The sequence below is a fragment of the Patagioenas fasciata genome, chromosome 8 (assembly GCF_037038585.1).
Source record: "Patagioenas fasciata isolate bPatFas1 chromosome 8, bPatFas1.hap1, whole genome shotgun sequence".
Classification (NCBI taxonomy): domain Eukaryota; kingdom Metazoa; phylum Chordata; class Aves; order Columbiformes; family Columbidae; genus Patagioenas; species Patagioenas fasciata.
Window position 1 is genome coordinate 5346683 of NC_092527.1, and position 16676 is coordinate 5363358.

Below are 16676 nucleotides of genomic sequence, written 5' to 3' on the forward strand. Positions count from 1 at the left end.
CTTAAATTTGAGAAGAAACTTCTTGATGGTGAGGGTGGAAGAGCCTGGCCCAGGCTGCCCAGGGGGGTTGTGAAGTCTCCTTCTCTGCAGACATTCAAACCCGCCTGGACACCTTCCTGTGTAACCTCATCTGGGTGTTCCTGCTCCATGGGGGGATTGCACTGGAGGAGCTTTCCAGGGCCCTTCCAACCCCTCACATTCTGGGATTCTGTGATAAGAACACACAATACTTCCTTATATACTAAATTTCAACTGTATTTTAGCTCTGGATACTAGAGCATTACTTGTTTTATTGGGGGGAGGGGGGGGGATGTGGTGGCCTGCCTTTTAAAATTTTCTTTGTGGTAATTTAGTCCTGCAGAAAATCTTGCCTTAGGAGCAGCTGATTTAGCAGGAAGCTGTTAGATGGTTTAAAGGGAAATGTCAAGAATCACCTGGTCTGAGGACTGGCCAGTATTGCAGTGTGGAAATATAAGCCCAGAAAACGCTGACGACATTCTCTCTTTTCCCTATTTTTTTGGGGGTAGAAAGCAAAGATAGAATTCTCCTTATTTGTCTGAACCACAGACAAATTCATTTGCTTTTTCTGCTGAGTATCACATTGGCTATGCTATATATGTTTAGAATACATGTTGGAGTTATCCTTTAAAAATAACTCTTTAATTTCTGTTAGGTCTTGAGCACAGGAGTTCTATTTGTAACAGTACTGGTTTAGTGACCTTACTCTCTACTGACATTAAGCAATACTAAGTCTAGATGTACATGCTTAAATGATTGCTCGGTTTTTCTTCTGACAATAAATGGCGGAACTCTTTTTTTAATGTGTGGCTGAAAACAATGCCTTTGGTTCCTCTCTCGGCATTCAGCCCTCTCGGTGGATGCTCTGCAAGTGTGCAAGTGATAGGATGCTCGTTTGCTCTGTGTTTTTGAAGCTCCTCGCAAAGCTCTGAGTCTGGGATCTAAAATATTCAAAAATACAGAAATACAAACTTTCTTCTGGACTTCTTATTTAACTGTCAGAACTTGAAAGAGTAAATGTAGATATTTACAGACATGCTTTGAAGTTATGGCCTTGAATTCCATCTTAATCCGTCTTCTAGCAGGTTTTGACTGGATCGTACTTGGCTCCCCTCTCAGAGGTGCATTGTGTGTCTGTATGGACAAGAAGACATGGTTTTGTATTCTCTAAGACAATTTGGTCTGGAAAGCTCAGCAACAAAGATAAGATTTGCTTATAGAAAATCAGAGGCTAAATAAGCACGTTTTCCTGAAAACGTCAACTACAGAAATCCCCGTGTTCACAGTCACAATGTTTTTATGGTGCATTGTTTCCTGGGATGGCTGATGATGGAGAGGACACACTGTGGGAGCACAGCAGCCTTTTTGTATTCACCCCTGGTGCTGAGCACAGGGCTAAGGCAGCTTGTTTAACTGCGGGTATTATTATTCTTTCATTTCTCAAATATTTTAGCTCCCCATGATAGCTGTTTTTGTCAGGTAAACTACACATGTTCTTTGAAAAGTCTGCATTTCAAGCTGTTACGACAGTTTTAATAGTGCCATGTTGTTGTTAAATATAGCTCTATTGTTCAGAATTCAGACCAGAGACACAGATTTATCAGAGAACTTGAGGCTGCTGTGGTTATAGAACTTTTCTTCTACCAGAAAAGAAAAAAAGGAAGATCATATTTCATAGTAAACCAGATATTTTCTTATTTCTTTTTCTTTCCCGTTTGTCATTCTCAGCTTTATCCTAGTATTCAATAATCACAGAGACTGTATAAGGGTGGTAATTTCTATGTACGTATATGTTTTTGGTGTCATATTGTGATAGCACAATAATAAATGCTGGCATCACTGCTTTGGAGAATACACCGTTCCTGGCTTGAATTGTAGGCTAGGGAAAAGAGAGGAAAAACAGACATTTTGAATTATTGTGTGGGAAAATGAAATGAGGTTCCTTGTTGCTAGCATGCTACCCAAAAATTCAGTGACATAATCAAAAGTTGTTACCTTTTCCTGAAGCTTGGGTAACATTTAAATTCTTCTGTAGACTTACATGCACTGCTGGTTCCTTTGAAAGTAAGCGGATTGCTTTCAGTGAGACAGCTCTTCTCTTGGTGAGAGTTTGGCATTTCCAGATCTAGTCCTGGAAGAGGAGGGAAACATGTATCTACAAATCCATGTTAGAAAAAGCAAATACAGACCTCAGTCTTTTGAGAAAAGGCTGCTGTGACACATGGGAGACACCTTTGGTAGTAGCGTTTGACCAAAATGGTGGTTTGTGGCTGGTTTGGGTAGGTTGGCAGACTGCCTGGGACAGGTCAACCAGCCACTGGTTAACCCACCCCGGCTGCTTCTGCATCCACTGGTGCCCAGTGGAAAGCAGCCACACAAAAAGGATTTCCGAGTTGCTCAGAAACATCACGTCATGTTGAAATCCTTCAAATACAAAGGCAACACGATACAGCCAAAAAAGTGAGAAAAGGAAAACTGATGAAGTTGTAGTTCATAAACAGAATTTTCACACAGAGCTTTTTCCTGTTTTAAGACAATTCCCGCTCTCACCGCCCACACATTCAGCAGAACGTCGCCTCTAACTGAAAGGACTTTTCACAGGTGATAAACCAAGGTTTAAGAAGGCAGAAGGACAGGCGCTGTTGGGGTTGAGCAGGGAGGCAGGAGGAGTTGGTGTTTCATGCTGGAGTAGAGCTGCTCCTCAGGAGTCAGAGGAACATTCCATTTGCCTGGTTGTTACAGATCCATTGATTCCTGCCTTACGGATACTTGCTTGGTTAAGTTTTGTTTTGTTTCTTTAATTTCTCAATGGCATGGTTTTCAATTCAAGTTCTTTTTAAGGCTGGCTAATGCAGCCTGTGTTTTCAAGTGATCCTGCGTCTCAGAGTTTGCTTCCTTGCCAAAGAAAACTTCGCTGATGAAATGTCATGCTTCTCTTTTTGTGCCTTTCATAGCAGCTGTGCCTTCTCCGATCCTCCCGGTGACTGATGGCAAAGTTCAAAACTCTTGATAATATTGTTCCCTGCAGATTATGGTTGTATATCATAATTCTATCTAGCAAAAGCTGTTCTTTGGTAAAAGGGAATGTAGTATCATTTGTATTTACCGTCTTGTTCAAAGGAGTGATGTGAGGTTAATTGGAAGGTTAATTAGGAGAGGTTTAATCTAAAGGCAACAAGTCTAATCTCCACTCTCAGATTCGTGAGAGAGTTCTTTCCGCTTAGCTCTTCAATAAAAGCGACGTTCCTTGGAGATAAAGATCTCTGACACAGCAGGCGATTCCATTTATTTCAAGGTAGTGTAAGTTCACAGGAATCCTCACCTGGAAATACAGCATGAGGACTGGAGCTGCTCTGGTTGTGCTGTGCCAGCCACAGTAATTCTTCTGACATGTTATCATGGAAGAATCAAAATCTTGAAAGGAAACATGGGAGTCAAGGTAAGCTTTCTGACAACAGAGCTGGAGGCCACTGTGACTTATTTTGTTTTTTTGGCAACCACAACAGAATTTCCAAGGTCAATAACAATGTCACTGTCTGGTACTCTGCATTTTCTAAATCAGTAAGCACAAGAAAGATGTATTGCTTTTACGATTAATAGCCAATCAGCACTGGAAGCGGACCAGTCAAAGCCTGAAAAAATTACATGCCTTTCCACTGAGTTGACCTTCATACAGCCCAGCCTTACCTTGAGCACCCGTGGATATTTCTGCAGTCAGGGGTTAGATAGTGTAATGGTTCCTTTCAGGCCAGAGCCATAAATAAGGTTCTAAATAGACAGTGGAATTATAGGGCCTGTGCAGGGCTGGCGGTCGCGAAACAGCAGTGAGTCCGGAGGCTTTTCCTAAACTTGCTGGTCCTGCTACTTCATTGAGGCAGAATGGACCGGGTGCTTTTCCTCCAGGCATCATTGTGGTCCCTGTCTCTGCCTCTTCCCACCGCACTACTTTTCCTTCCCTGTTCTTTGTGGGTTCTACACACAGCAACAGTGAGGAGTGGAGTGATGAGCAAGTTCCAGAAGTAGCTGAAAGGAGCGAGAAGAAACCATCAGTGGCACAGGTAGAAGAGCCAGAGAAAAGGGCCCAGTGGTGGGAGAAGCCGCCCATGGGATGTGAACGGGAGAGCGGGCAGCCCCTCCATGGCTTCCAGGGTGTCACGGCTTCGTGTTCCAAGCTTTGGGGACCCCCACTGGCAGTCTCAGGCTAGTGACTTTTCACGTCATTTATGATCTCAATTCACATCTTGGTTTATTTGATTGTTGCATTATGTCGTTATAGAATTTAAAAAGATAAAAAGAGCGCCTTAGAGTCTAAATCACAAAAGTCTGAGGTGAGGTACTGCGTGAGAAATGAGCGGCCAGCGGAAGGGCACAGCCTGTGGAGCTGGAGGAGGGGAGATGACATTTCAGATCAAGCACGTGCCCCTGCTCCAGGTGCCAAAAAGCAGGCAGCAGGGCGAGGAGATGAAGAGATGGTCCTGAGGGCTCTTAAGTCTTTGCCGGGATTCTTTAAGAGCACAGTTAAAGGTAAATGGAGCACCCCAGGAAGTCAGCTGCTGCAGGCAGTGAGGGGAAGAGGCTGGTTTTGAAGTGTACCTTAAACCTTTCACAATAGTGTATTAATTCGCTTTCAGTCTTAATTCAGAAAAAAATTCTAAAAGTGTGGACACATTTTTTTACAGGCGAGAGCTTCCATTGTATTCTGTGAAATTTCCTGTATCTGCTGTCATGCCCAGTATTAAGACTGATTGGAATATCCCTGCCTTGTGATGTGCTTCAAGATTCAAGAATCACACTTGCCACCTCTGCATTTAAATATTTCATTCCCATCATCAATATCTTCGTTTTTGCCTTTACTTATGTCAGCTTTAAGGTTTTTCACACTTTTCCCTTTTTGTGTTTGTAATTGACAGCTGTGCGTATAGCTTTAATTTATATCTGGTCTTAAAAATTCAACAAGACATGAGTTTTTAGAAGCTTGTTTCTCACTGAGGCCAGAAAGTATGTGGCCAGTATTGGTGTGCGAGAGCTCTTGGTAGGTGATAGGTAATCCATACTGATCTTTGCTCTGCAGATACATAGTCATCCTGTCAGCGTGAGGTACCATGGGAAGTGCCAAGTGTATGGGCAAAGTGTTAGAAGGTGTTTCTCTTCATTATAGCACTAAGACTGACATTTGCCTTGTCTAATTAATGAGCAGTTCACCTGTGAGGTGTGTCCTTCGTCCTCCTCCAGGTAATACTGAAGACCCTTGAAAATCCCAAAGCAGGACTTGGCCAGGCAAGCTGTTTCTCTTTAGCCTTTTGGTCCAGCTCAAGCGTTCAGGCAAGCTTGTGACTCCTCACGCATTCTGCCCCGCTTGCACACAGCCACGCATTTCAGTGTCGTCTGCTGTTTCTCCCTCCTACGAAAGCCTTTACCTCTCCTGCAGGCCTTGCCTGTGCAGAGGCACATGAAGCAAACCAGCTACAGCGTCCACGGTGAGAAGTGTCCCATAGCGTCCCACACTGCGCCTTTGGCTTCTCCACACTCCGCTTGCCTGGGGAGATAAGCAGCCCAGTAGAGGTGCGGGAAGGTGAATGCCACACTCACGTCGTTATGAATGAGAATTCTTGAGCATGAGTACACAAGCTGGGTTTTACCACTTTGCGGTGTGGTATGGCGCTTTTTTGCGTTGAACTTACTTCCAGTACTGGAAGCCTTGGAGCAGCACTTGAAGACTGGTTTTGTTTTGAAGGTGAGAGCTTTGAGAAGCATTTCATTCTAAACATCCATGTCCCTCTGTCTCCTCTCTTCTCTCAACCAAGGCATTGTAGTGTATTGAAATTCCTAACTGGCTTTTTTTTTGTTAACTTCAGGCCTTTGTTTTCTATGTGAGTAATAGTGAAAAATGACCCCACACACAGGAATCGTTCTGGTAACTCTGATAACAGCGAAACAACAAATTTCAAGGATCATCGGCCTCTCCAAACGTTCATTTTGTTAACAGACATAACAGCAAAGTAATCATCATTAGAATAGAAATTTTGTTCCAGCAACCCTTAAACTCCCGCTGTGCCACTGTATTGCCGGTCTCTGTGCTGAGCTGATGGAAGGAGAGGGTGATTCCATCAAGTAAGTTTCAGAATCATTGAAGAAGGTCTTTTAAGATACAAACTTCGCTTGGATATAGGAATTTCAAAGGTGAATGGAAGCTTCAAAGGAGGCACTGGGAATGCAAGGATAGCAGGACTGGCTTCCTAGTGGCGGGTATTTCCTGTAAAGACACTGGTTCCTTCTACTCACACCAAAAATATGTCAAAACAAGAAATTTAATTTATTCAGTTCTCTTAGATGCCATATGTAGCTGTCTTTTTAATGATTTAATGTATAAACATGAGAATGCATCCTTGCCATTAAATTGTATTAGCAAATACTGTCTTTTTTTAAGTACTCCTCTGTAAATTTGCTACATCTTTGGAAACCAGAACTACAGAGATGGTGTTAAAACACTAACAGGAAATGCCTTTGGTCTTGCGTAATTTCTAGACTGAACTATGAAAAGTTGCACTGTAAAGGTAGAAAACTATGGAAAGTAAAAAACTTAAAAAATGAAAAACTCTTTACATCGCTGTAGATTCTAGGAGCTTAGATATTTGGCAGATTTCTTGTCCTGCAAGCACCTTTCCTTTGCACCTCTTTTGATGTAGAGATTCATGCAGCTGTAGAAATGTAGTACCCAAGAATAAGAGATGTTCTAAGTCACCTCCGTGCCAGATCTGCTCAGCCTATGTAATTCCTGAGAGCACAACACAAATCCCAGTGTCTCTCCGGCATAGCTATTCTAGTATTTTGCTAGCTTTGTAGTTTAAAATATCATGCTAGGATCTAACCAGAGACTTCCCTTCTGTCTTTAGTGTTAGCCTGTTCTTGATCTGTGCTCTGGATGTGGAGAAAAGTTCATTTCTCTTTGCACTTTCTCTTTGCAGTTTGGTATGTACACACGATTTATTTCTTCTTCAGAGTTCACCACTCCACTTGTTTTAGTTTTTCCACAGAGGTCACAACATCTAGATTTTTGCTGCTAGTCTTTGGTGTGTTCAGACTCTGCTCGGTTGGTTCACGTTTTTTGGAAATGCAGAGCATAAAGGAAGACACAACACTAGCTGTGTATTTATCAATAGTAACTGCAGTGGAAAGCTTACTTATCATGTAGTGTAAGTTCTGTTCCTTTGAATGTATCTTCCTTTTTTTGCAAAGGAGTGAAACTGTTGACTCCTGTTCAATTCACTGTTAAGACTGGGGACAGATTCTTTTTTGCAAAAGTGCTTCCTCGCCATTTGTTCCTCAGTGCGTATTTCTTCACACAATTATTCTTCTTCAGGTATAGAATTTTGCATTTCTTTTTTAACCTTCTTTTCAGACTGTTTCTCAAGATTTTGAATTCTAATCACATTCCTTATTGTGCTGCTCTTTCTGGTTATTGAAACCATTCCGTTTTGATTATGACACGAACCATTGATAACTGACTGTAGATCTGGCTATTTCACTGCTGTTGGCGTCACCCTGTAATTGATTTATCCAGCTAATGTTTGTCAGGCTTGTTGGGAAGATTGTCATTGGAGATACTTTTCTTCATTTTGATCTGCTGAATCTAATGCAACCCAAATACACCTACACAGTCAAGGTATTGGTATGACTCATACCCCTGGCCATTTGTATATACCATCAAATGTACATTGGAAACAGAGACTATAACAAGGACTCCAAGAAAGATTCTAGTCTCTGCTACGGATAATTATTTAACATCAGCATTTTAATAAAGTAGCTGTAGAATTATTAAATATCAGCTGCCTGACCACACATGAATATTGGGTACATACAACTTTTTTTTCCTCTAATTTGTACGAGTGGATTGAAAAATATTGGCATACGCTGATATTTTTAGTACTCCACACAAAGCTTTTCCACCATTAGTATTGATTTCAGATTTTTTACTTGTCTAGAGAATGGTAAGATTAATGAATAAATTCTGCTCTTCTGTGTTCCAGTTCAGTCTAATTAGATGATGGGGTTAACTGGAGTCAAGCAGCCACTGCCCACTGCCCTGGTGCAGCTTTGACAAGGGTATTTAAGAAAAAAAAAGGAGTTATTTGCATGTTGAGGAGGGGAAGGGATGGTGTGTAGCAATGTGTTTTGCTGAGGACAAGAAGAAAATGGTGGTGACTGTGGCAAGAAGAGCAGGGATGTGCTGGAGGCGAGACCGAAGGAACAGGCAGCTGGACACGCCACTCCAGAGCATCTGATTCATTCCTCAACAAGCATGGGTAGGAGACTGGAGGGTTTTAGAAGCTCAACAGCAATCACAAAAGTTGTTCAACCAAGAGAATAATGACTCTTTTAGTGATCAGGAGTAAAAGATGCTTTTCCATATGCTTCAAGTGTTTTCAAACTCTCAAATTCATAAACAAAATACTACTCCTGAAAGCAAAAGAAGACAACAGTATCAGAAATACAACATACTAAGTATCTTCTTTTGGAAAGGCAGGTTTTTTTCCCCTTTCAGGATGTTTTCTTTTCTGAATATACATGCAGCAGTCCGCATACTAGCTCACAGTTCATCTTCTTGTCTCCTGTGCTCTTCTTTAAATAGATGCCACAAGGGATGAATTGTGCATTCAAACAGACTGTTTACTTGTTATTACTCTCTTTTTTTCTTAAGAGTTTCTTTGGGTACCTTTAAGGCCTGATCTGAATTCCCTCCTGAGCATCCTTGGGGATATTTTTCTCTCCTATATAGGGCTGACTTTGCTGTCCACATGGACTGTGAGAGTTAATGGCAAAATGCTGAGTTCTAGAGGCGTTACAGGAGCAATATCTGTCAGAGACCTCTTCTCCAGCCATTACAATTTACTTCATAGAGGAACAATAGTGGCAAATTCCTTATGACTTGCCTGCAGAAGAGTTTCTGTGGCAGGGAATTGAACAGCATCTTTTGTCACATAGGTATATTTTAAAAGAAAGATTTTTGTGCATTGGTTAGGGAAACCTGCAAGATTGAATCTACAGAATGTGTTTAGATAATGTGTCATTATGATCACTCAGCCCCTACTGTTAAATCTCAGTGAATATTGCCGTTTATACACAATGAACTTTGTTTTTGCATCCAGAGCATCATTGGCATAGTGGGGCTTCAGATCACTGCTGTGAAATTGGCTGAAACTGATATTCAAAATATAAAGTACCAATATTTTAATGTTGAAATTCTCCCTTGAAACAGCAGGAGAGCATAATTAATGCCAATCAAAAGTTTTGCGGAAAAAATATTGTCTCACAAATCTGGCATAAGTTTTGAAGTGATTACAAGTTCAGATGATAAAAGTAATGGCGCTGACACGGTGTCTTTAGGCTTCTATAAAGTGTATGACTGAATGGTGCTCGACATCCCTTCAAGAGATCTGTTCTTAGTGCTGTATACTATCTGTATTAATCTTTTTGAATAAAGCATGATGGCGTTGCTAATAAATATGCTGATGACAAAAGTTGGTTGACTTTCAGTTAAGTTTGTGCAGGCTGATCTAGTTCATGTAGTTACATCTAGGTGATACTATATCCGTATACCTTGGAAGGTAGATTTCTTTGGAGGTATGTCAGAACATACGTCAGAAAAGACGCGGGATAGCTGATCCTGGGTGGAAAGCTGAGTTAGGTGGAGCAGCAAAGTCAGGCCTAACCCTACAACTGTGATGCCACGGACTCTCCAACACTAAAGTGTTGCCATTGGGATTTGTAGGTGGCAAGTGCACCTAATTTAATACCCTATAAGATTTCAGATCAGGATTTTCAAATGACAGTAGCACATTTTCATCCCAGAGCTGAATGTCAGCAGCAGGCAAGTCATATCAGTTTGTAGAGATTTGAGAACAAGTACTAAATGAATTGAAAAATGGATATTTTCTAGCTGTGAGTTCTTAGTACCTGCAGATCTGACTTCTCTGTATTTCTTGTAATTAGAAATTTAAAGCATAATTCTAAATCCCTAAAGAAATCATTAATAAAGCCTATTAAGCTGAACTACCACTTCCCATGAGAAGGTGAGGTGGCCATTAGTGGGTTTTTCCAGTGTAATGTTTTTGTGTCCTTGCCAAAGGATTTGCTGCTTTCCAGCTGGGGTTTGTTTGGTGGGTGTCTCTGTGCAGGAGGGGGGTTAACACCGCAGCTGAACTTTGCTTTCCAAATGTGCCCAGGCATTAGCGTTGAAAACAGCCCCGTGGCTTTGAGGTCTCTTTTTGTGGCTCTACCAACATCTCACAAACCAGATTCAGCTGTTTTCAACTATGTGCAAATGGGCTGTGGTGAAATGTGGAGTCTTAACTAACAGGGTTTGTGTATCTTTCCTGTGGTTTCTGCTCTGCAACCAACAAAACCACCATAGAGTTCAGACCGTCTTTGTTTCCAGCCCTTTGTATTATACATAGCTAATGCAGCTAGATTCTATCTCAGTTAAAGCCTCTGGATGCTGAAACAGGGTGGGTAATAGAATCACCGAGCAGAAATAAGTTGAAACTGTGTATTTTGATACAGATTGTGATGCTTATGGCTTGTGACAGCAATGTTTTAGTTGCTATAGGTGTGACAATGTGATGTCTCTGAACCTTCTTCCTGCAGCAGAGCTGGAATGGAGAAGAAATCGAAAGGCTTTTCCTGTCCCACCTGCTGCTTCTAAATTGCTCTGCATTCTCTGGATTTCATAATGTAGCTTTTTTCTCCTTTTCTTCTCTAATTATGTTTTATGGCTGGAATGCAGCTTTCTTAAAATGTTTGGCTTGTAATGAGATTTGCCTCAACCTGACTGATGTCTTCTCTAGCAAGTTCTCCATGCCAGCTTTGCTGTTCACAACACCACCTTGCTTTTACTTTGTCCTGGCAACATCTCGCCCAGTGCCAGTCCTCGAGGAGAGATGGAGGGAGCTGAAGGAAGCTCTTGTGAAAACACGATGTGTCTGCTGACTCAGGGGAAGTGGCCGTGAAGAAGGAATTGGCTTCGGATTGCGTCCTTGCTCCTGTTTTACTGGCAACTCCTAAGTAACAAGTTGGGACTGATGCTTAGAATGTCTCTTCTCTTTGTCTAGATAATGTATTTCTCTTCTCATGAACAAGTGCCAGTTCATAAACATATTTCTACAGCTTTATTTCATACACCAGTAATTGTGTTTCACTTATGAAATAAATAATGCTTTTCTTCCTCTTTTCTGTTCTTACATGATCAAGAGATGTAGTGCTCACTGAGAGGAACGAAAGAGCTCTGACTTCTCATGTATATCGGAACACTCCCTCAGCGATGGAGGCATCAGAAGTCGGAGGACACCTGGTCATCGCTCTCCGGGCAGCACATGGTGAAGGCGAAGACGCAGTATGGCTGGAAGCAACTAAAGGACAGGTCAACCAGAAGAGACAAAAAGGAAGATCCTAGTTTGGTCTGGGGCGTTTGGGTCAATCCTTCCTACGAAGAGCAGGAGCCCTTAGAAAGGAAGTGGTGATGAGCAGGGAAGAAGAACAAAAGTTGAACAAAGTGGTGTGAGGAGGGAATTACCTTTGTAAGAAAGGAGGAGCAGTGTGGAGGATCCTCAGGAAAGAACTGTGTACGAGGGAGACGAGAAACAGTTTCATGGGGAACAGAAAGTATAATAATCAAGTAACAGGCTCAGTAACATATGAAAGTAATAGAGAATGAGAAGAAAAGAATGCTTCTGTTGGTATAGGAAACAGGACACAATAAAATAGAGAGAACAAAGAACAAAACAAAAGAACGAGCAGAGGGGGGTTTCAAGTCACCCACAGCTTTTGTGTTGGTGAATCCGAGTCCAAGTGAAGCGCTGACTGTGTGTTCTTCGACAGCTGTGTGCTGTGGAGGAAAGCAAGCCGTTCTCGCAATTCCATTACATTAATGGTGTTGGCTGCTCTTCTCTGATGTTCTTATGAGTGTGCATCAGCTGCTCCTCTAGACTAAAGAGCCAATTCTCAAGGCTTTTTTCCTTTCCTTAGACCTATACTTTGGTCCCCATATGCTCACCTTCCCTTCAATAAACTAAGGGAATGAATAGTACAGAGCAGTATTTTCCATCTGAAGACTTTATTATTCGAATGGAGAAAGTTTAGGGCACTGAAACTATTTGCAAATCCAGAGCAAATTTAAGGAATAGATTGGATGAAAAAGAAGTGACCGTATGAGATGTAAGGGTGGGGAGTTTTTTAAAAGGTCATTTGCATTCTGAGATTGACTTAACATTAGGAAGGAATAAAGCAAACACGAATACCTGAATAATCTAAACTATTTCTAGACTACATCTATATATATCTCTATATAAACTGTATCTAGACTATTTGGGTTTAAACTAATACGAGTCCAGCTGCGCGAAAATACTTATAATTTTGGTATTGACTATCATCTGAAGATAAATACAGAAATCCTGTGCTCTCGCAACACTTTTCTCAAACTGTTTTCACAGCCGCTGTTTCTGTAGATAGAATCCTCTGGTTTGGAAGTCAGGTATCCTTTTTTTTTGACTTACTATTTGCCTTTTTATAAGGCATGCTGTTTCCTTGTCCTCAGCTTTCCAGGCCATCCAGGACCTTCTCTACCAGTGATTCACCCACTGATGCTTGCTGTTCCAATGTTGTTTGTGTCAGCCTCAAATTCTATCACTAATTACTTTGTTTTTCACCCCCAAAGTCACTGATAATAATGCAGAGACAGCATCCAAGCTATGTAAAGTCTCATGGTGATTCCTGTTGATGATAATGGCTTGATGGTCGTCAAAACCATCTGTTTGATGTGGGTGATGATAATTTATTTCCTAATGAGTCCCAGGGTTTCACTCTCACAGAAGTGTTCTCACTGCGTGTTGGGGCTGTTTGGGGTGGGACTCTGCATTGTTGCACTAGAGATCTTTAAAGTGCTGCACAAACATTCTTTATCTATCTTCTTCATTACTCACTTAGGAAAAAATAAACCACATAGTCTAAAGATCTGAGAGGGCCATATTATTTTATTTTTGGTCATTACTTGCCTCCATGCAATTGAATAAACTTCACAGATAACTGCTTGCTGAATATTCCTAACCATTTACGAAAAATATTGAATGTGAAGCTTCTTTTCGTCTTTCCTTTTATCTTTACCTTTTGTCTCCTACAATTTGTACATACTGTGTTCTTATAAAATGGATCCTTAAATGTTGGTGCAATGAACATGGAAATAACATGTAGTTTATGAAAACTGTCGACAAGATTTGTTCCCATTTCCTGGCAGGTCATTCTGCATTATGATCATAACGAATGGTCCTCCAGATTAATGATATGGGGGGAGGCTTTGTTACTACTGAGGCCAAGGGAAGTTGTTCCGTTGACCTTTCAGAGCTAGGATTTCACTCTCAGAAATAAACTGGAACTGAATATAGATGTAGAGGTGTCGAGCGTTTAGATTGCGGGGTGACAATCAAACCCTGGCAGATGTGTTGTTAACCTCCTCTCCCCTGCCTTCCCTCTTTTGCCCCTCCCTCTTTCCCCTTCCCACTCAGGACGGCGATCAGGAGGGAAAGAAGGACAGAGAGAAGAGAGCTGGAAAAACTAGAAATGTTTTACTAATGCTACTGATAAGAATAGAGAAAATAATACAAAATATACAAAACCAATCTTGAAAGTCCCAGCGACTGCAGAGCCGGCACCCGAAGTCCTGGACTGGACTCTGCAGCCAACCGGAGCTGGATTCAGTCTGTCACTGGGCCTCAGTTCGCAGGGACGACTCGCAAGGTCCTCTCCTAATGTCAGCCATGAGGAAAATGGAAAAGAAGGAAAACGGACGAGGTCCTCGTGATCTCCCACTTTTATATGAAGTATTCACGTGAATGGGATGTTATACACAGTTGGTCAGTTTCTTGGTCACCTGTTTCTCGTTGTCCCTCTCACGAGGTGTGAATCTGTCCTTATCAATAGCCTCGCATTCCATTGCTGTGTTCACCAAAACATGTACCTGGTTCTCCAGGAAAATGCAGCTGATATGAAGCTTTAGCTGACAGGCAAATTCACTAAAAGAGAAACTTGTTTTTTAACAAAACCAGGACAAGAGGCTTGGGCAGTGTCTTTTAGGAGTATTTCTATCAAAATCCTGTGTGCCTAGAGTCTCTCCTCAGTGCTAACAGCTGGGGCAGACGTCCTGCTGTGTGCCAGCCGTGTTTGTCAGTGTGTTGTCCCCAGCTTTCCGTGCTTGGTGCTCTAGGATCTGTGGTGTTGTGTGTCCTCTCATTTCTTAAAGATCTGTATATCCCATAGAAGTGTTCTAGATGTGTATGCACATCCGAGTTAGCAGGTGCTCAAGTTTTTCAGCTCTCAGTATGGCACCAAAGGTATTTGTTTGTCTTGTGAGTTGAGTTGTTGGGAGCAAGAGTTGCTGATGTGCTACTTAAAATATATTTAAACTTTTATAAAGAAGATTATAGAAAAGATGCTGCGGGAGATTAGAAGAAATTCTTTCTGAAGTTATTTTGAGGCAGTAATTGATAGCAAACCTGCTTCAATGGCTTTTTTATGTGGTTTAGAGTTCAAAAGGATATTGTGTCATTTCTTCAGCAGCGGTTGTAAGCAACTAGATAGTTTGTTTAAATATTTTGTGTAGTTCAGCAAATAAATTTTGAACAGATAGCTTCCATTAACAATCTGATTAGAATATCAAACATGCACCCTATTTCCAGGAGTTCCAACACTAAAAAATATGCATAACCTAAATTTTCAAGCTATCGGTTTTGTTTTGTTACAGATGAAGTTTATCTTTCTGCTTTGCTTGAGAGACACAAGAATGTCCCTGTTTAACAGGAGGGAGGGAAGAGAGGGGATACATTCACTTTCTTGACCATTGCCTGAGGCTTTCCAGATGAGGTGTCTTAGTCCTGGCATTGCCAGGCTGAAGAAAGTTGGGAAGAAGAAAGAGTGAGGGAAGATGCTCAGTTCATTAATATAAAGTATATGGAAAATGCACTGACAACATTGGCAAATAAATCAAACACAGATGTAGAAGTCAAGTTTCTAAATCTGCTCATTGAATATTTAAAATATACGCTCTTAAAATGAAAAATATGTTGACATCTCAATTTATCTTTTTGAACAAATCATCATACTTGGCATGGTGTAAAATTGATAGAAAATAATAAACTGGGCTGGAAAAGTCGCTTACGCTTCTTGCATTTGTGAAAATAACACTTACTTTAAAATGTAATGTGTCTTCATATTTTATTTTTATTTATACCTTGGTCATTTTCTTTGTGTGGGATGATTCCAATTGCATGTGTTAGGGTACAAAAAGCTTCCTGAATAGTTCGTCTTTAGCATTTTCTGCTTCTGCGGTGGTGGGGCAAAGGATAAATGTGGTGACCATGAGCCACGGACGCGAGAAGTGCTGCGCACAGGCGGGAAACACAGGAGGCGGCCGCGCTCTCGGCTCCTCGGTCATTTTTGGAATTAGAAGATTATCTATATTTTTAAAATAGAAAAAGACAAATGTTCACATAATGAAATGCACCTTAAGATTGCATTAATAAACTGATTTATATTTCAGAAGGGAAAAAGAATTATGTAGACTGTTGATGTTCTTTTAAGAATCAATCCCCTTTGAAACTCCCGTGTTTACGCTAGCCAGATCTTCCCTTCCGATGTTGTGGGAAAGGAATAATAGTCAAAATGGTAAAAAATGTAGTCGCTATCAGTTGAAATGTTGGTCTTCCGTGAAAGCTGAGGGAATGGTATTTTTGAAGAGGTGAGAATGCATAGAAAATGGTTGAAGTGGGAACTCCACGAACTGACAAACTCTGCAGGGGGAGCGGTTCTTTTCCTGCCACAGAGGCGGTGCCAGAGAGGACCCTCAGAGGACCCTCCCCAGCGAGCCGCTCTGCCCCTGTGACCTCACAGAGCCCCACAGCCGCCTCTCATTGGCTGCAGCATGAGGGACCTTTCTCTGATTGGCTGGAGTGCCGCGGGGCGGTGCCCGCCGGCCGGCTGGAACCGGCTGTGACCAGTGCAGGCCGCTGCCGCCTCAGGTCCGCGGCTTTGCGGCAGCTCCGTTTACTGCCCAGCAGAGGACGAGATTTACCTTGGAATACGCTCTTCCCCGTCAGTTTTCCCTCGAGGGACCCCTGTGCTGTGCAGAGCAGGCGGGTGTGTGCCGGCAGCAGCACATCTGGTACGTTCCCTGTTCCGCTCTCACCTGAGCCAGCAAGGGCTTTGTTTTCACCACACGAATTCTGGCATGTGGGAAGCGCGTTTTTTCTTCCAGCGGGATGGTGTTTCTAATCCGTGTTAACGGTTTCTAAATAGCGTTTCTTTTCCTTTTATTCAGTGGGCTGGAGCCACAAAGTTCATGCGGTGTGGTGTGAAATGTAAGGAGGTGTCAAAATACTGTGCCCTTTTTAAGTCTGTGATGTTTCATTCATTACAGGTTTTATAAATCGTTGAGTTCTGTAATGAGACAAATCTGATATTCAGTCCATTTTCATATGCTGTTTGGCTCTTTCTGCCACAGTGTCACATTTGTATTGATTTTAGTATTGACTGATAAAAACCAGGACAGTGAGTTGCATCATCCTTATACAGCAAGATGTTCTTTAAGAACAAAAGTGTTCACAGGGAAAACATAT

At 41.7% G+C, this 16676-nt stretch overlaps 1 protein-coding gene across 4 annotated transcripts in view; it reads left to right on the plus strand.

The window, feature by feature from the left end:
• The first annotated feature begins 16095 nt into the window (after window positions 1–16095).
• The window catches only part of PCDH15 (protocadherin related 15), a 684798-nt gene continuing 684217 nt past the window's right edge, over window positions 16096–16676 (plus strand). For all 4 annotated transcript variants that reach the window (XM_071811575.1, XM_071811571.1, XM_071811570.1 and 1 more), the window contains exon 1: window positions 16096–16222. The gene's annotated coding sequence lies outside the window, so the exon portion shown is untranslated. The remainder of the gene's footprint in view (window positions 16223–16676) is intronic.